The sequence below is a fragment of the Lissotriton helveticus genome, chromosome 6, assembly GCF_964261635.1.
Source record: "Lissotriton helveticus chromosome 6, aLisHel1.1, whole genome shotgun sequence".
NCBI lineage: Eukaryota > Metazoa > Chordata > Amphibia > Caudata > Salamandridae > Lissotriton > Lissotriton helveticus.
Genome location: NC_136067.1, coordinates 1,702,096,052 through 1,702,117,126, shown reverse-complemented (window position 1 = coordinate 1,702,117,126; position 21,075 = coordinate 1,702,096,052). Strand labels below are relative to the sequence as shown.

Sequence of the window (21,075 nt, the reverse complement as noted above, 5' to 3'; positions counted from 1 at the left end):
TCGTACAGATTCGGTTTGCCCGAGACGAAACAGCTGCCGGAATCTGTCTTTGAGGGAACATTATGGGCCGCCCTTCACCCAGAGGAGTCCGAATGTGGCCTGTGGGGCTACCCAAGGGACCCCTCTTCCCAACCATGCACAATGTGGCAGGCACCATGGGGTGCCCACCACAGGGTGCACGGTTTTCCCCAAACACCTCATTTTTCAATGGGAGCCTGTGTTCAAGTTCCTGAACACAGGCTCCCATTGAAGTCAATGCGAGTTCGACCAAACGATGTTGGAAGGCATCGTAATCAGTTGTTCGAACTCACAAGAGCCGATTTATTTAGAAAGTAGTCCGGAACCGATTCGTTCGGGACAGTTTCCAACGAAATTGTAATCGGCGCCTTAGTCTTAACCACGCTTTAGTCTTTACCACGCAGGTGTTTATAACTACTGTGTCTTTACCACTAGAGTCATCACCACGCATCAGTTTACAACTATTTGTGGATCTAGATATTTTGTATGCATGTGTCATTACTACACATGTTTATACCACTGGTATTTTTACTACTTATGTGATTTACAACTAGTGTTAGTACCACATATTTTTCACTAGTGTCAATAGTGTGTTTTACCACTAGTGTCATTGCCACAGGGTATTGACTAAGGAATTGTATTAATACTGGGTATTAATTTTAATACATTCGTATTAATATTTATGAATTGTAATTTATATAAATTAATAGTTAATGTAAGTGTAAAATGATTTTATAAAATTGCAAAATTAGTATTTTGGGACAAGATGCAAGGAATATAGGGCTATTGGGTGGGGTTGTGTGTTAATACGCCGCTATTATTTTTAATACTTTAGTATTTATATATATTGGAATTTTGTAAAAGTAATAATAATATTACAATTATAAAAATAATTTTAGAAAAGAGTATTTAGGGATGGGATGCAAGGGATATTGGGGTATTTGTTGGAGAGGTGTATTATTATTCAGGTATTCATTGTAGTAGTTGAATATTAATAATTAAAGGTATTTATTTAAGTAAACAAACCAAATTGATTGGTTTTTAAAATGAAATACAAATGTATATATATATATTTTTTTTAATATAAATTAATTTAAAAACATTTATTTGTTAAAATTACGTTTTACCACATTATATAAAACAATCTTAATGTAATACAAAGGCATACTATTTATATAATTTATTTAAACATAGTATCAAAATAAAAAATTGTAAAATAAATAGTAAATAATATAACATTTTATAAAAATATAAACAAATTTATTGTAACATGTTCAATATTTTTTAAACATTTTATATGTGTTTTTTGCAACGGTTTACCATTAAGTTCACTGGTGAGTATTGTCCCTTTTCTGTTTTTACTTTTGTGCTTGACGCACATGGTTGTACGTATGTTTCTACAGTTGGTAGAGTGTGATGGTCCACATTGGAAGCAAAGAAGAGCTGCGGTCAGGTAAGAACAATTTACTTTACATTACTGAGTATATAGGTGGGTATGTTTATTGTAAAGTACAGGGGGAAGGTAGTTAGATAGAAATACTTGGAGCCTTATTAAGAGTTTTGCAGTCTGACGGCCGTAGAACTGAGTCTGCCCTGCCAGTAGCGCATTATGAGTTGTCCACAGGGCCGGCGATGTGGAGGTGAGGATCTTGCAGCGGTGGTGAGCACTTTTTCCAAATATATATTGATGCCTGTGTGTGCATTTCGACTGCATGTGTTGGATGCACACATCTGCATGATAAATGTGAAAAAAAATCATATACCCATTACCAGGGTTCAGCACATATATAGGCAGTCCTGGAAATGGGTATATGGTATGAAAAAGACTCACCTATATATCACCGCACACACAGTCGTAATCCTCTGGATTCAGATCCTGCTATGAAGGGGGACCCAGAGACAGGGATTTACGTCGGACTCTGCCAGGAGGAAGAAAAAAAGGGGTGAGTACGCACCACAAATCCTTCGTCACCACCACCTTGAAACAGGAGGTTGGACTGCTGCGGTCCACTCATGGATCAAGCAACTCGTAATATGCATGGTGGTGCAGCTCCCCTGTACCACCCTATGGAGGCTGCCTTTCCGCGACTGTGAACCCGGCTGCCTGCTGGAGAACTTGGCGGTCCAGCTGCGTCTTCCCTAAGCCAATCTGCCTAACTCGTGACACGGTTTTCCGACCCTCGAGCTCTCCACGCTCAGACAGCAACCCCAGATACAGCAGTACATGGAACCGCCAAACTTGTAATAAGGCCCTTGTTATGTGTTATGTGCGTTTATTCATTTTCCACTCCCATGCAGGTTGTGTCCATATTTTTTTTTAAAGAAAGTTTTGAAAAGTTATAAGAATAATTTGTAAAACTTTTTCAAACTTCTTTGAAATAAAAGCAACATTTTTACTTTTTTGCCTACGTGTTTTTTACACTGTTTATATTCTTCTTGGAACGAAGATTATATGGCTGCAGGATTTGAATGGATGTATTGAACCCAGTAATACAGCGTTATTTTTAGGATATTTCTATTTGGAATCAGTATTATTTTTTAAGGGTATGTTTTTATTAACAGAGTTTCCAATATGGATGTTCTATTTTTATTGTTGACCTCAACAGTTGTGTACTACTACTTTTTTTGGGGGGGTTGTTTTTGGGGAGTGGCTATTGTGCATTTTTACAGTGGATTTTTTAGATTGAATTTACATATATTTGTAATAATTGAATTGCAGGTGATGGTTTTGCATTTCAGGACGTAATGTTTTTTCTGTGAATGTTAATTTGTACATATATGGATTATTGGAGTACTATTGACTCTTGGTGACACGTTAAAAAGTGTCACCAAGAAGACAGAAAGAAGACACATACAGGTAGGAATTAATAAAAATAATTTAGTAAAAAATAATTAAAAATGCCAATTGAATTGTATAGAATTGTTAAAACAGGCAAGTAATTTAGGGAAATACTAGTTAGTTTTAGTAATATATTATGTATGCGATACTGTACAGGAAGTCTGACCATCAACGAAAGTTGTTGTATTTGATCCAATAATCTCTCAGATATTTCTTTTCTCTTTTTGGATGTACGTGGCTTCAGGCTACCTGATTGCGCAAGTCTCATTTCTTGGAAACTTTGACCCTCATTATGATGGCGGTCGGTCGGACCACTGGGCACAATTGCGGCAATCAGGAGACCGCCGAAAAACATGCCGGTGGTCTGACTGCCACATTCCGATGCGACCGCCGGGCTGGCAGTCAGAAACGTATCAAAACCAGGGTGTGGGCATACTACGGCTATGGGAAACAGCTGCAGCACAAGCCTCTACCATGCAGCACCTCCTTCAGGTTCGTGGACTGTGTGCCATGCCCCAAATGGGGCATGGCACATGGTGCACGGATGTGTGTGGGGGCACTACATGTGCCCCAGGGCCACTTTTCTGTGGCCCACAACGGACAGGGCCCCTGTTTGGGGCTCCCTATATCCCTTTCTGACAACCTCTTCATGGCGGTATTCCCGCCATGAAAAGGATGTTGGAAAGGGATATCCCAATCCCGATAGTGATGTCGGCCTAGGCACCACCGACATTGTTGGATGCTAGTGGTCTTTTGTCCGACCGAATAGGGTCCGACCACCAGCATTGTAATGCGGCCGGTCGGAGTGATGGGCTGTCAGCGGTCTGACCGCCACCAAACACCTGTCAGTGTGCAGTACGGCCACCATCATAATGAGGATCTTTGTTCCTTCTTCACAATTTCCCAAAAATTATATAGGTTTGGGTGACGTTTGACAATTGATTTGCTGAAGGAATTGTGCCATTCCTGAGTGGCATTGTTAGTCTTTGCACCTCCCTCTAAGCAGGCTGTGTGACAGTTCCACCATTCAACGGGAAATCTTGGTCTCCTCCTGTGACCCAACCTGTTTAGATTGTCAATCTATGTATCTTCAAAATAATTTAGTAGTGGTTCCAATTTCTCTTCATTTTGAGGAAAATATTGTGATTCAGAAATTGCTGTGCAGTACTCGTCTACATTGTCATGAGGTACAAAGTAAAAGGCAGATAGTTTTAAAAAAAATCTAAATTAAATATACTGTTTGATAAGGAAACCTCAACTAAGGATGATTTTTTAATTTTACACCCATGTGAAAAAGCATCCTTGAATTTGAGTAGTAGTAGGGTATATTTTTGTATTTGTGTTAATCATTGATAATTAAAAGTCAGATATTATTTTTCTAGGACTTTAATTCATTGTTTTGGATTTAATAACTGATAATAATTCAGTGAATGTTGAGGTCTGTTTATAAGGAAGTAAACTATATAGTAATGGGACAGTTGTGTTATTTATGTTAGTGTGAATAGTGTACTTTTGGGCAAATGGATGTGGTGTTCATTTAAAAGAACTATCAATCATCTAAATGATACTATTATCAAGAGTTAAAAGGTTATGGTTTGTGCTAAATATTAATATTCTTTTTTGAGGGTTTTGTTGTCATGCAGGGCAAAGGGTTCTTCAGAGAAAGTGATTGTAAATTCAGGGGGGATGTTGATGTCAGAATAAGCCTGTGGTGGTATTCGTTGGGGATTACTTAACTGTTTTTGTCTTTGCACCATTCTCCTCATATTGGGAATTGTGGGCATACTACTGGCTATGTGCATGGGAATGGTTTCAGATACCTTTCTCAAAATCTTTTGAATATTTTTTCATGTACGGCTATCTCCATTGCAGAGGCAGAGTGTTTATGCTCAGTTGTCCTAACTATGGTGCCTAACAAAGTAACCGCTCTCCCTCTGCACTGGGATGAAAAGTATTCCACACACCTCTACCGACACCAAGAAACCCTGCATTGTAATCAGCTTTTCACCACAACTACCTCACATCACATCACAGCCAGACATGCCATACTCATACATACACACTGAAGAGGCACCCGATTCTCTCATCCTAGTCGGGGGTCTACACGCCCTTCCCACGCAAAGTTCTGAGAGCTCTTCCGGGACTATAGTCATTCTCAGCCAGGTCTCTATATATAAGGTTGTGTTTTGACCCTTGCTATTCTCTGGTAGCCCGATGATGTGAATATTGTTCGGCATGAAGGCCCTTCAGTATCCTCCACCCTGTCCTGTAACACAGAGACCTGATGTTGGAGCCCTTGCACTATGTCAGTCTGCTCCTTCCACCAGGGGGCAAGGTCACATAGCATTGCTGTGTTGGTACTCACTTTGTCTGCAAGCTTCTTGTGGTCTGCTCTTATTAGGGTGACCTCAGAAGTAGGCGACCCTAGTTGTTCCATTACTGGTTAAGATTCTCTGATTTCCTTTAATATTATGTCCCTGTTATCTAGAGGAGGGCTCCTAGTGGTGGGCGGTTTCATTTCATCTATGGTGCTCCCAGGATGGGTACTCACATCAGTTTGAGGTGTCCCCTCTGTGTCTCTTGCATCAGTTTGCTTTCCCTTGGTCTGTCCCATGGCCATATAGGTAGTGTCCCGGGGGGGGGGGGGGGGGGGGGAGAATCGGGCCCACACCGTTGTGTGGGGTATATTTTACTTGCTTGCAGGCTCTGGGAGTATTTCTCTGACTTCACTATTTCAGACAGGTCTCCGCCTGCGTGAGTCACCCCCCTGAGCCAGCCGGGATTGTAGTGGGTTTGGTGTCTTCGCGCAACGCAGTTAGTCGGAATGCTTACTTTCTCGTCATCTGCCCGGTTAGGCCAGCAGGGCCGACAGGGGCAGCACGAGCCAGACCGGGTCCGACCACAATCCCTTGCTCACTTTGCCACTGGATTTAAGCAAGCCGGGCTGAAGATGGCTGTAATGCCAGAAACCGGTCCTCGGAAGCTTGTTTCCGGTCCAGGGAAGGCATGGCTTGGCAGTTCGGGCTGGACTGTTCCCATGAGGCACAGGGTCAGACTGATTTGCATATAGCCATGTCTGAACTGGGGTGGCAGAGTGGGCTAAAGAACCGTGATGGATCAAACCCAGAACTTTTGACTGGGTGTGAGTGTTTGATTGGTTCAGATGCTCCGTCCATCACCACCCCCTTTTGTACCACAATCAGGGGCAGGCCTCTGTGCGCACGACTTAGCCAGTATTTTACATGCCGCCTCGGTAACTCCTCCTCCGGTGCATCCACTGACTCAAATCCTCACAGCCATTGGGTGGGGGGTGAAGTCTCTGGTGGTGTGGGGTGGTGCAGGGGAGTTGGGTGTGTCATTTAGTGACTGTCCTGTGGGCTGGTCTCACTTACTTGCTATGACCTCTCAGGGCTGGTCGCGCGTCCTACTTCCACCCCTGGTGGCTCACACCGTTCCTGCAGATCTCAACCCTCACATCCGCAACAGCACAGTGCACGGGCCCCCAGAGCCGCCTCACACCAGATAACTCAGGTGCCCTCGTCGGGGCGGACCAACCCACATCCCCAAGGTATTTCTGGGCGATCGGTCCTCTGCTCTCCGTGTCCCAGGGGCAGCCTCGGTCGATCACTGCCGAGGGCGCAGCATAGCCTCCAGATTAGTTTGGGGGCATTTCCGCAGGCCAGCACCAGAACAAACAGCGGCCCGCACGGTCTCACCTCTGTTCCAGGTACCGAACTTTGTTGTGTGGTGGCAGAGGCCATCATCCAGGTATTCCCAGGCCTGATCACTATTGGGCCACACCAACAGTCCCTCACAGCACGGATCAGCCATCTTGCTGTTTTTAGGAGGGCTGGGGAGTTCCGCGAAGTCCTTCACTCAATTGACTCAGCTGCCAGCGGGCCATGAAGGTTCGGAGCTACCACCATAAGAGTAAGGATCCGCCATTTGCCATCAGGGACATTGATGCACGGGACGTGTAGTTCCCTAACTATAATACAACACTGGATCCGGGTTAGAGCACCGCCCCTCATATCTGGAGTGCTTCTAGCTAGTATTTATTTTTTTATTTATTTATTTATTATAGAGTTTTGTATAGCGCGAACAAGACCCGTGGGTATCAGAGCGCTTAACATCGAGGTAGGTTACACATTGACAGTCTAATATCAATTCTAAAAAACAAACAGATATAAGGTAAAAGACGCTATGGCTATAAGGGGTGCCTAAATAAATATATTCCAAACACATGTGCAATTAGTAATAAAAGGTGAGAAAGGCCTAGTTCATAACACGATCCATATCAGTAGATAAGGTGGGCCTTGCGAGACCCCAATTGCATTAGGACAAGGGGTTGAGATTGCTTGGTTAACCCGGACTCGTTGAGTTCTGTTGCTTAGGAATGGATTGAACCATCTCAGCACACTACATCACATTACATCGAGGTAGGTTACACATTGACAGTCAGATATCAATTCTAACAACCAACAGATATAAGGTAGAAGATGCTGTGGCTATAAGGGATGCCTAAATAAATATATTCCAAACACATGTGCAATTAGTAATAAAAGGTGAGAAAGGCCTAGCTTATAACACATTCCATATCAGTAGATAAGGTGAGGTAGAGGTTATATAGTTTGGCTATGAAAAACAGCTATTGAGATTGCTTGATTAACCCGGAATCGTTGAGTTCTGTTGCTTAGGAACGAATTGAACCATCTCAGCACATTACATCACATAACATCAATGTAGGTTACACATTGGCAGTCAAATATCAATTCTAAAAACCAACAGATATAGGGTGAAAGAAGCTGTAGCTATAAGGGTGCCTAAATAGGTATGTTCCAAACATATGTGCAATTAGTAATAAAAGGTGATAAAGGCCTAGCTTATAACACGATCCATATCAATAGATAAGGTGAGGTAGAGGTTATATAGTTTGGCTATGAAAACAGCAATTGGTTCACACAGGACTGTGGTATCGATCAGGGTACAGCCGAGGCTTGTGAGTGGAGTCAGTCTCTTGACAATGTTAATATTCCTGAAGAGGGACCACTCTTCAGCTAATGTAATAGTTCATACCAGCGATCCGTCGGCTTCCCTATGCCAGGTATTTACTCATCATATGGCTTTTCAATTCCCGTTTGAATGTTACAATATTTTGGATCTTCCTAATGCTTGGAGGGAGTGAGTTCCAAACTCTGGGGGCAGCTCCAGTGAATGCTCGATCATAGGTCTTTTTCTTTCGAAAAAAGGCCGGCCTCAACAGCAGCTCCTTGGCGCTTCTCGTTGGTCTGTTTCCTCCCGATAGCTTTATTTTCTTGCTGAGGTATCCTGGCGTGTTATAGTGCACCGCTTTGTGCGTAATACATGCTGTCTTCATTTGAATTCTGGCCTCATAAGGTAGCCAGTTTAGTGCTTTCAGGTGAGGAGATATATGATCAAATTTCCTCGATCCAGTGATAAGTCTTGCCGCAGCGTTGAGACAGGCTTTTAGCGGTGCTGTAGATGTTTTAGGTAGACCAGTTAATGTAGAGCAACCATATTCGATCCTGGATATGACTAGGGACTGTATAGCCAATTTTAAGTCTGCCTCTGAGATGAATGGTTTTAATTTTCTTAAGTAGCTCAGGTGGAAGCGGGCACTTTTCGCCATTGAATTAATGTGGGCTTTCATGTCGAGGTTCTCATCTAATATGATTCCTAATGATTTAGCTGAGTTGACTAGGGTTGGTGTGCAGTTAAGCGCGGTCACCAATTTGGTCCATTCCTTTACTTCCGGGTGGCTCCTTGGAGGTGCAATTAGCACGAATTCTGTTTTCTGGGCATTTAATTTCAGATGATTCGTCGTTAACCATTGCATAGCCATCTTTAGTGTCTTATTCATTAGATCTATGTCATCAAGGGAGGCGATCTTTAAGTATATTTGCGTGTCGTCAGCATACATGTGGTAGGATATCGTTGATTTCCGAAGAATGTCTGTGAGAGGTTCGACATACAAGTTGAATAGATCTGGGGATAGTGTTGAGCCTTGCGGGACCCCAATTGCATTAGGACAAGGGGTTGAAATTGCTTGGTTAACCCGGAATCGTTGGGTTCTGTTGCTTAGGAACGAATTGAACCATCTCAGCACATTACCGGCCAAACCCATCCTGTCCTGTAGCCTGGACAGTAGTGTTTCGTGGTTCACCGTGTCAAAAGCAGATGACAGGTCTAGGAGAATCAATAGGCATGCTTGATTTTGGTCTAGGGCTTGTAGCGCGTCATCAACAATATGCAGGATCGCTGTTTCTGTGCTGTGCCCTGCTCTGAACCCAGATTGGCATTCGTCTAGTAGGGAGAACTTGGTGATGTGTTGCTTCAATTGGCTCTGCACGCATTTCTCAATTAGTTTGGCCAGTAAAGGGATGTTGGTTACTGGTCGATAGTTATTCGGATCTGATGCGTCCGCTGTCGGTTTTTTGATTTTTGGCACTACTTGTCCTGTTTTTAGGCAATCAGGGAGGATCCCTTGTGTAAGTGAAGCGTTTATTATTTTGGTCCAGATTGGAACCACAATGTGGCTGATTTCTCTTACACATTTTGCAGGTAAAGGGTCTTGATAGTGGTTGTTTGGTCTGATTTCTGACAGTGTTTTGGCGATCTTGACCTGGTCATATAATTCAAATGTGTCCCAGTTTGCTTCATTCTTTGTTTTATTACTCTCTGTTGTCACACAGGCCTCGCTCCTCGGCAAAGTTTGGGTCGGGAGGATAACCGCGGCGTTTGAAAGCTCTACCTCTAGCGATTTTGTTTTCTCAGAGAAGAATGTAGAGCTAGGGGGGCCAGGCGGATGGGGCATTGGAAGTAGCAATGCTATAGTCAGGGGCTACCCCTTCATGAGACTGCCAGCTTCGGCGGCTGGCCCGGACTCCTTCAATTGTACTTTTAACACTGAGTTTTATTGTGTATGTGTAGTTTATTATTCTGTTGGAAAAAAAAAACATTTATTTCACTTCCTGTCTTAAAACAAGAGCCATTTCTACTTGGGAAATGTGAAAGTAAGGTGTTAAAATAAAGGTTGGACTAAGTTGCAAATGTGTTATGTTTCATTGATTATATTTATTTGTAGAATGTGTTTTGGAACATATTAGTATGTAATTTTTTTGAATAATTTTTTTTTACATTTTGTGAATTAAAGTTTTTTACTGCATTGGCTGTACTGAAATTTTGTAACAGTATACATGCTGATGTGATACATGGTAATGGTATGCGTGGTAATGACACATTTAATGATACTCTTTGTTAATGCGTGGCAGTGTGTTTCATGATGAAAACGTGCGTTGTAGTAGAAAGTGTGTTGTAAAAACTGCATTGTATCGGCGTGTGTGGTAAAGGCACTAATTGTTCCGTCATACATTCGGCTTCAACGTATGAGACAAGCCAAGATACACTGGTAGTGCAGCGGTGGTGTGGAAATGTAACAATAACAAGTGTATATAATTCGCATTCCATTAACGTGTGATTAGCTGTTTTTGTAGAAAGTATTACATTTTGATATACTGTTGTGCTTGAGCTAGCGTTTGATTTAATATGAAAATGTATGACGTATTTACGAATATAAGGGTATAAAAGAAAATGTCCACTACATTGTAAGTTGAAGTTCAGTTCCCAGTTCTACGGAGTTGACTGACCTCCTACATGCTTTCTATAAACTCTGTGCTAGACTGCCAACAGAAGTTGTGTTGTCTGCTTTCATTCGGCAACACATCCATAAACCCCTACCCACCCTAAACCCTAAAAATAACCTGACACAAAAACACACACAGATATCTATCTATATATCTATCTATCTATCTAATCTATCTATCTATCTATCTATCTATCTATCTATCTATCTATCTATCTATCTATCTATCTATCTATCTATCTATCTATCTATCTATCTATCTATCTATCTATCTATCTATCTATATATATATATATATATATATATATATATATATATATATTCACTGAAAAAACCATAGGTTTCCCACCAGTTATAGTTAGGAAAAAACGTATTAAATTCACTGAAAAAATCATAGGTTTTACACCAGTTATAGTAAGCTGGAAGTTTTACTCGCATAAAACCATTGAAATTCCCACGTTATAGTTAGTTGGACTCACTATAACTTGCGCGTGCAATGCACTGCTGATGACGTCACATATTACATCACTCATGACATGGTCAGTGACATCACTCATGACATCACTCATGACACCATCCAGTGAATGTGTGTCTTTCTGAAAAATAAATATTAGTGAGTAATGTTTAAATATTTAAATATATGTATTAATGTTTCACTTTGTGTATAAGTGGCTGCATGGGTTGATGAGTAGCTACATGTGTAGGTATATGGGTTATTAGATGTTTGTTTTAGTATCAGTATGAGTGTTTGTATGGTTTAGTGGGGGCATTACTTAGCACATAAATGCATGAATGACTGACCCTCTGTTTGTATGTGTTTTGAAGACAGTATATGTGCAGGACTGTATGGGTGGATGAGTGTGTATATGTGTGTGTTAGTGAGTGAATGACTGTCTCACTAGTGTCTTTATCAGTAACTACATATGTTTTAATCTATTATATGTGAATATTGATGTATATAAGTGAGTATATGTGAGAGTGAGGGATTGTAAGAGTTCCTGTTTAAATAAGTATGTGTTTCTATAAGTGATTGTTTAAGAGAGTAAGTATGTGTAAGTTTCCTTAGAAGTAAAATGGTAGTGTGTGTATACCTCTATATGCAAATAAATGGTTGTTCAATAGTTTATTTGCATGTGTGAGTATGTGTGAGAGTATCTTTTGGATGACTGTCGGTGTGTAACAAGATGTATAGGTGTATCACTACATATGATGAGTGAGTATATGTATGAGTGACTATATAGAACTGTTGGTGAATGAGTGGATGTGTATATAGATGGTGGAATTATTGAATTGGTTGTTGTAAGTGGTATGGGTATCTCCATTTTTTTGAAAATTTTAGTTTCTATTTTTGAATATGTGTTTCAAGGGTTACATTACAGTGAAAGGAGGTCTGTCACTCTGTCACAAGGATGGTGTCATCAGTGTTGTCATGAGTGATGTCACTGACCATGTCATGAGTGATGTAATATGTGACGTCATCAGCAGTGCATTGCACGCGCAAGTTATAGTGAGTCCAACTAACTATAACGTGGGAATTTCAATGGTTTTATGCGAGTAAAATTTCCAGCTAACTATAACTGGTGTAAAACCTATGGTTTTTTCAGTGAATTTAATAGGTTTTTTAAATGCTAATTCCTAACTATAACTGGTGTGAAACCTATGGTTTTTTCAGTGAATTTCAATGGTTTTTTAATAGCAAATCTTTATAGGTATAAAAAATAATAAATTTTAAAACGAATTTTATATTGTATAATTATGTCAATTTTTTAAATTTATTTTTTATTTTTAACTTGGGGCGCGCCCTGGGGCGCGTACCGGGGAGCGTCCCGTAAGCGCTATTCTCGCAAACGAAAACAACATCGTGACGTATCGCGTAGACGCGTGATGCGTCACATGACGCACAGTGTAAGCGCACCCGGAAGCATGCGTGCGCATACGATCGCGGCGCGCCCTGTGGCGCGTACCGGGGAGCGTCCCGTTAGCGCTATTCTCGCGAACGAAAACAACATTGTGACGTATTGCGTAGACGCGTGATGCGTCATATGACGCACAGCGTAAGCGCACCCGGAAGCACGCGTGCGCATACGATCGTGGAACGTCTCGACACGCTTACGCCGCACGCCCCGGGGCACGCCCCGGAGCGCGACTACGGGCGCGCCCCGGGGCGCGTAGCGTAAGCGCGTCGGGTCATGTGACCAGAAAATAACACTTTCTATTGGTGCAGAACAGTTTTGGTTTCCAAATGAGTAAAGCCTGGGTCTTGTGATCTGAAAATAACACTTCTGATTGGTTCAGGACAGTTGTTTTTCCCAAATGAGTAAAGCCTAGGTCTTGTGACCTGAAAATAACACTTCTGATTGGTTCAGGACAGTTTTGTTTCCCAAATGATGAAAAACCCCACCTTCCTTCCTTATTCTGACTTTGTCCTTTGACTGAGGAAGACCTGTTTCATCTATAGAGACAATTCTTTTGTACTTTGAAATGGCTACTGTAGCAGCAACAGCTGGAGCATCTGCACCACCACCACCACCACCACCATCACCAAGAGGACCACCACAACAATACATTGGTGGTGAAGAAGAGGAGGAGGAAGAAGAGGAGGAGGAGGGGAGAAGATGGCTGCCTGAACAAAATACCCCATACAAGCCAAAAGAACACATTGTATGGGAGTTTTTTCACTCCCAGAGGGCAAGAAAAAAGTGAATGCGGCCAAGGTAACTTGCCTAATCTGTGGGGAACAACTCTCAAGGGGCAATCCAGACAAAAAATATTCATTTGGTAATAATACCATGATTCGACATATGACCCGGAGGCATCCTCACAACTATTCTCGTGCAGAGATCAGGGAACTGGCCAGTCACCTCCCCCAGTGTTCAAGGACCAGCTCCAAAAGAAAGCAATCCACTCCATCGGGACCAGATACAATGGAGACGATGCCTTGTATTCAGCCACGATTTGCAGATTTTAGAATCACATGTATTGCATGTGGCAAGCTCATCGCCTATGGTGAACAGAGCATGAAGCTCGTCGTCCTTGCTGGAGACAATCACAAAAGCCCCAAAAACCAGTAATTTTTTCCGTTTTTTGTTTTTTGCTCCTGTTGAGCCATTTACAATTCCCTGTTTTTTGTTTCTCCACATAAAAAATAAAAAAAATATAAAACTGTTTTGAAAAGCCAAAAAAAGTACAAAATGTTCAAAAAAACATTAAAAAACATATAAAACAACAAAAAGAATAAAAAAACTGTTCTTTTTAGAACTACCTCCAATTTATAAAAAAATGCTAAATTTTTTTAAAACTCTGTCATTCTTTTTTCTCCAGGGTACGCTCCCCGGTACGCTCCCCGGTGCGCGTACCGGGCGCTCCCCCCGCGAAAATCGAAAAAAAAAATTACATTTTTTTTTTTATCCGAGGGACCCTTTTATGGCCCCCACATCAAACCTAGGGGGTCAGGGGGGGTCTACCCTGCCCCCTTTTGGTTATTTCCCCCTTGTTTTTACCACCTCTTGTGTCTCGATCCTACCGAGACACAAGATGGCAGCCGCTCCGGACTGTTTGGAATGTTTACAGACACCCGAGAGCCAATCAGCTTTCCGTGCGCAAGTCGCGTAGCGCGCCCGGTGCGCGTACCGGGGCGCGGCTATAGATACATACATTTTTTTGAACCTAAATTACTCAAAATCCTCTGGAGCACATATCTTGAGACATAGCAAAGGCACATCGGGCTACCAGTCCCTACAATTTTGCCAAGTTTGGTGAAAATCCATTCCGCCGTTCGAGCTAAAAGTGCGACCGCCCGCCCTATGGAAATTAACATGGGGAAAACACGTTTTGGGACCCCCTTTTATCTCGGCCCCCGCTTGACGAATCCCCCCCAAACTTTCAGAGAAGGAGGGGAGAGCCGCGAGGCAAAGTTGCTGAACAATTCAGGCAGATTCCTCAACCGGCGCCAAAGTTATTCCCAATAGAATGTTGCGATTTCCTTACCTAGCCCATCCAGATCAGCCAATGGAATTTTGGGAGAGTCAGGCCCCACCTTAATAATATCATTTTAGGGTGAGTACCCACTGCACCAATAATACCATTTTAAAAGTGTTGGTGTCCATACCACAACCACCAATGTACCCCAAGTGGACGAAGACAAACTCAAATATTTTTGGAGTTGTGTGAAACACCATCCTAATCCTCAGAGGTTGCTTCACTCCAGTGTGTGTCCATAGGGCTATCAGCTCAATGTTCAATAATTCAGAGACTTACACATAAGAGGTTAAGGGATATGTTCCTGCTTTCAGAACAAAAAGACTGCATGAGATGGAATGTTGACTTGACACAGACTCCCAAGCCTTCTTAAGTAGTCTGGGACGCCCTTCTGAACTGACCTGTTGCCTGTGTGGATTCCTTTCGTGTGAGCCGTCACCACACCTCGCGGTACCCGCTTCGCGGGTCCCGCATCGTAAGTCACCACTGGTCATCTGTGAGCTGGTGTGGGCGGGGGCAAGGACTGAGGGGCTGCGAGCATCCAAACCGGGACTCAGTTTCCCAGGAGTCCCGGGGTTTTGACCGCCTCTTCCATCTGGCGTGCTCTCCCCTAACTGCCCCGCCCAACTGGACTCCTCCCTGATAAAACACTTGGGCTTGTGAATCTGCGTGGGACGCCCTTCTGAACTGACCTGTTGCCTGTGTGGATTCCTTTCGTGTGAGCCGTCACCACACCTCGCGGTACCCGCTTCGCGGGTCCCGCATCGTAAGTCACCGCTGGTCATCTGTGAGCTGCTGTGGGCGGGGGCAAGGACTGAGGGGCTGCGAGCATCCAAACCGGGACTCAGTTTCCCAGGAGTCCCGGGGTTTTGACCGCCTCTTCCATCTGGCGTGCTCTCCCCTAACTGCCCCGCCCAACTGGACTCCTCCCTGATAAAACACTTGGGCTTGTGAATCTGCGTGGGACGCCCTTCTGAACTGACCTGTTGCCTGTGTGGATTCCTTTCCTGTGAGCCGTCACCACACCTCGCGGTACCCGCTTCGCGGGTCCCGCATCGTAAGTCACCGCTGGTCATCTGTGAGCTGCTGTGGGCGGGGGCAAGGACTGAGGGGCTGCGAGCATCCAAACCGGGACTCAGTTTCCCAGGAGTCCCGGGGTTTTGACCGCCTCTTCCATCTGGCGTGCTCTCCCCTAACTGCCCCGCCCAACTGGACTCCTCCCTGATAAAACACTTGGGCTTGTGAATCTGCGTGGGACACCCTTCTGAACTGACCTGTTGCCTGTGTGGATTCCTTTCGTGTGAGCCGTCACCACACCTCGCGGTACCCGCTTCGCGGGTCCCGCATCGTAAGTCACCGATGGTCATCTGTGAGCTGCTGTGGGCGGGGGCAAGGACTGAGGGGCTGCGAGCATCCAAACCGGGACTCAGTTTCCCAGGAGTCCCGGGGTTTTGACCGCCTCTTCCATCTGGCGTGCTCTCCCCTAACTGCCCCGCCCAACTGGACTCCTCCCTGATAAAACACTTGGGCTTGTGAATCTGCATGGGACGCCCTTCTGAACTGACCTGTTGCCTGTGTGGATTCCTTTCGTGTGAGCCGTCACCTCACCTCGCGGTACCCGCTTCGCGGGTCCCGCATCGTAAGTCACCGCTGGTCATCTGTGAGCTGCTGTGGGCGGGGGCAAGGACTGAGGGGCTGCGAGCATCCAAACCGGGACTCAGTTTCCCAGGAGTCCCGGGGTTTTGACCGCCTCTTCCATCTGGTGTGCTCTCCCCTAACTGCCCCGCCCAACTGGACTCCTCCCTGATGAAGTGGCCCTACAAAACAAGTCACTTCCACCGCGTCGCGGTAGCGCGCGGGAGCGCCCGGGGCTAAGCCCGGGCAAAGGGCGGGCCCTCTAAGGCCCTCATTGGCCGGAGTAGGCTGGGCTGGGCCTACCCTTTTTAGTGTGCCTCCTGATTATTGGTCTTATTCTGTTTTGTATTATTCAAATTACATCTTAGTTTGGCACCTTTTAAGGCCAGCTATGCCTTCCCCAGCTAGGGATGGCACTCCTACGAGGTTGGGAGGGGCAAAAAATAGGACCGTAGATAATTATTTCCCTCGGGCTGCGGGAGAAGGGGATAAGGAAAGTACTTTGAACAAGCTTAGGGCGGAGCGTAGACGCTCTATAGAAAATCTGAAAAATAGGCCCTTTTTAGAAAATTCTATATCACTGAGCGAGGAAATACCCGCTCTGGATGATGTCCCACTCCTTTTGAGGGACTGCACTAACTCCCCCACCGAGTCAACTTCTGACTTAGTCCCCTCTCTTAGCCCAAGTAGTGCGACTATAGATTTAATTTCCCAGCCCCCACCAGCTACCAAAGCTGGGAAAGTTAAAGCTATAACCAAGCCCACTTTTGTGCAAGGGGTATATGGGCCCCCACCGAATAAACGTAGGAAGAAGACGAGGGGTGGTCAGGGAAAAACTAAAACAAAAATCCCCCACTCCGAGTTTGGTAGGGTAACAAAACTCCCTCCCTCCGTTGAGAGGTTAGTTGAAGAGGCACATTCACCACCTCTTGAAAAGGCTACCACTGCTTCTGACTCGGTTGATGTTACAGTAACCAATGTCACTAATGCCCCTACTTCTGTTGTCCCACTAGGAAATCTTGAATTTCTGCTCAGATCCCTATTATTGCCCATTAGTGAGAGTATTAAAAAGGTTGAGATCAGACTCACTATATTGGAGGCTACATTAAATAGCATGAAATCCGTGGCTGGTATACAGAGTAGACCTCCCGAGACTACTTCTCCTCCCATGGTCCCCACGAAATCCGCCAATAGGCCAGCCAATTTAGTACCTCCCCCGATTACTACTGTTGCTCACCCTTTACAACCCCTTATGGCTAATATAGTCTCAGCCAATCCATTAAACCCTAACAGGCCACCTCCATCTGTAGGCCTAACTCCCCCTATACCAATTACTGTTAGTCCTGCTTTCCCGCCTCCAGTTAAGCCGTTTCCTAGGCCTCGTAGACCTAATCTCCCCCCAGAGGCTAACGACCTTATGGTCGTTATGGCCGGTGTCCCTTTACTTGAAGTGGGGGAAGTTGAGAACTTCAGCACTCTGAAAAGCAGGGTTATCAAGTGGCTGAATGTGAATAGACCCCTACCAGTTCACCTCAATAACCAAATCATTATGGTGAGAAGGGTCCCTTGGGTGGGCAAAACAAATAAATCTATAATAGGGGATTGCATTCTGGTGAGCTTTCGGGATGCTGGGACTGTTACTTATATATGTCGAGGGAAGAATAGATCATTAGAATCAACAATCCAGACCCTTCATGTCTCATTTTTCTTCCCTCCTACCCCTATGCATCTCAATCAAGCTCATGATAACTGGACGAGGGTTGCTCGGAGGGGCAGACACTATGACTTTAATGCTCGACCAGTCTTTCATGGCCCGGTGTTACCATTTTTTGGGTCCAATCGATTTAGTTGCCTGAATGGACTTGAGGGGGTCGATTGACACACGGGCTGTTATACTAACACAGTGGGAAATGATTCTACAGTTGTTGCATATACAAGGGATTTAATATTGGAACCTGATCAACAAAGCCCCCTGGTACAACAAACCTTATCTAGTGGGGTTCATGGGATCGAGGCAGATGTGCCCATAGCCACAGATATCGAGCTAATACCCTCTACACTGGCAAGTAATTGCATGGAACCCCAAACCCTTAATTTAACTAATAATCACAAATACAAACCGGTCAAGGATCCAATTAAAATTCTTAGTTGGAACCTTGCAGGTATCCATAGGAAATTGGCTCTACCTGAATGGAATGACTTGGTCGAGGCACATAAAATCTGCCTCTTCCAGGAGACCTGGAGCATAGAACCACTGCATCGGGTTGGTTTTGTAACCCATTTTGTTCCTGCTGTGAAAGCAACGCAAGGGAAGGGACGTCCCTCAGGGGGACTTCTTATTTGGATAAGCATTTCCCTTAATTGCTGCATAACATCTAGGCAGGTCAATAGCCCAGACATACTAGGGATCTTATTAACTAATCCTAGTGTGGGTTTATCCCTTGCCCTATATAACATCTATGCTAGAGGCACTAAAAATGGGTGTACTTCCACGGTGATCCTCGACTTGGAAACACAACTTAGAGATCACGAGGAAGCTGACCATATCCTGGTAGCAGGTGATTTTAATTGCACCTATGAGCCACTTACTATGGAGGATAACTTGGATCTTGGAGAGGAGGACAGCAAATGGGGTATCCCTGCACTCACTATCCCTCCGATAAAAAGATGGTCCCGTAGCGCAATACAGCTTAATGCGCTGACATTAGAATTCGGCCTAAGAGCCACTAATGGTCGTACAGCCTCAGACCGCCTGGGTGCCCATACGTTCAACAGAATAGATCATTCCTCAAGGATTGATTATATTCTGTTGGACTTAAAACTTTGGGGATTGGTCCTCGATATGGTGGTGATAGCCACTGTTGAGAGTGACCATAACTCACTTTCTTTATCTCTAACAAACCCCTGGCTTAGTAATGAACCTGCAACGTTATCTATAAGCCCACATACAATCACTGTTTCCTCTTGTGGAAGACGTCTAAAGTGGAACAAAATTGTTATGGACACTATTAAGATCTCCACTATAGACAAATTACTTATGGCCTCACAAATAGAACTGGATAATATTAATCCAGCTTTGTTAACTGAAAGGGCAACACCTATCTTCGAAACAGTTGTTAAGTCTATAGGGGAAGTCTTTTGGGCTAGGGGCTCTGAAGGGAGGAACTTGCCCCAGTCTAAATCTAGGGGTAAGCACGATTGGTATACTCCAGCATGCAGACGGGCAAAGTCTCTATTAATAGAGGCCATTAAAAGTAAATCCCAATCTTTGATACAGACTGCCAGGAAAAAGCATAAGATTACACTGGCACACGCTAAAAAAGAATGGGAAGAACAGTACTGGTTTACTCTTAAAGAAGCCAGTCTCAAAAAAGACCCAAAATGTTTCTGGGATACAATCAGAGCCAGAAACAGGCCGGATATTGATCTTATCTCGTGTAACATTTCAAGTCAATCGTGGGTTAACCACTTTTCAAAATTATACTCCCGACATGATGATTTGCCATCTATTGAGGCTGCTAATGAGGCTGAAGGGAGGTTTGTGGTTCCAGCAACTAATTTGTTACACTGGAGCATTGTTCCTGACAAACTTGACTTTACAATCAAAGAGGTGGAATACGCTATAGGTACCATCAAGCCCCAAAAAGCCGCTGGTCCGGATGGTATTCCTGGCGATCTTCTGAGGTCAGATATTCCAAAGTGGGGTAAATTCATTCACTCCTTACTTGTTGCCATCTGTAAGGGTGCTCCGATCCCTTCTTCATGGAAAGGGGCGGAGGTGGTCCCCATTTTTAAAAAAGGTGCCAGAGAGGAGCCGTCCAACTACAGACCAATTAGTCTGCTGGATATTACTCAAAAAGTAGTTGGCAAGGTTCTACTGGTTAGAATATTGGACTGGATAGAAGAAAACAAAATCCTTTCTGACTACCAGGCAGGATTTAGAGTGGGCACTGGGACAGTTGAACAAGTCTTTAGGCTCATGATGGTGTATTGGAGGGTTGTGGTTATAGGCAAAGGCAGTCTTTATCTCGCATTTATCGATTTAAAGACTGCCTTTGACCTTGTACCGAGGGAGTCCCTGTGGAGAGTCTTGGCCGATATGGGGTTGCCACACTATTTACTTATATTACTGGTTAGGCTGCATGAAAATAGCTTTGCCCAGATTAGGTGGGGTCCAGGAGGGGAGAAAACTAGCAGTATCCCGGTAGAGAGAGGGGTCCGCCAGGGATGTGTCCTTGCTCCCACCCTGTTTTCTCTTTACATCAACGGGGTGGTTGAGCATCTTTTAGAACATCCTTCAGATGAACCATCCCTGGCTGGAGAACGTATACCTACCCTTCTCTTTGCGGATGACACGCTTTTAATATCGAAATCCCCGATAGGCCTTCAAAGGCTTTTGAATAATTTCCAATCTTTTTGCACCAAACAGGGCCTCGTAATCAACACGGGCAAGACTAAATATCTTGTGTTGAATCCCCCAAAAAAATTAGCACGCCCCCCAATCCTGAATGCTGAACCGTTGGAGAGAGTAGAAGTATTTGATTACCTTGGCATCCGTCTATCTCATAAAATGCAATGGACCCCACACTTGGATAAAATGTTATTATCCCACAAAAGGATAACAGGAGCTATTTTGAAAGAGCAACGCTCCTGTGTAATTAGACCAATAGCTGTTGTTCTTGACATTTATGCAGCTAAAGGGGTTAGTTCTGCTCTGTACGGGGCGGAGCTTTGGGGCTCATCCATTACCAATGATTTGCCAAAGTCCGAAAGAAAGTTCTGTAGGGCGATTATGTCACTTCCTCAGGGTACCCCTACGGTCCCATTAATGTTTGATTTAGGCTGTCGCCCTATTGAAGATCTAGCAAAATTACGTCCACTCCTACTATGGGCACGATTGTGGCGAGTGCCCGAACTGAGTAAATATGCACAAGGCCTCGGA

General features: G+C 44.2%; 1 protein-coding gene across 11 annotated transcripts in view; it reads right to left on the bottom strand.

Moving 5' to 3' along the window:
- LOC144763708 (uncharacterized) overlaps positions 1 to 21,075 on the bottom strand; it is a 2,434,724-nt gene that overhangs the window by 118,344 nt on the left and 2,295,305 nt on the right. The window lies entirely within an intron of this gene.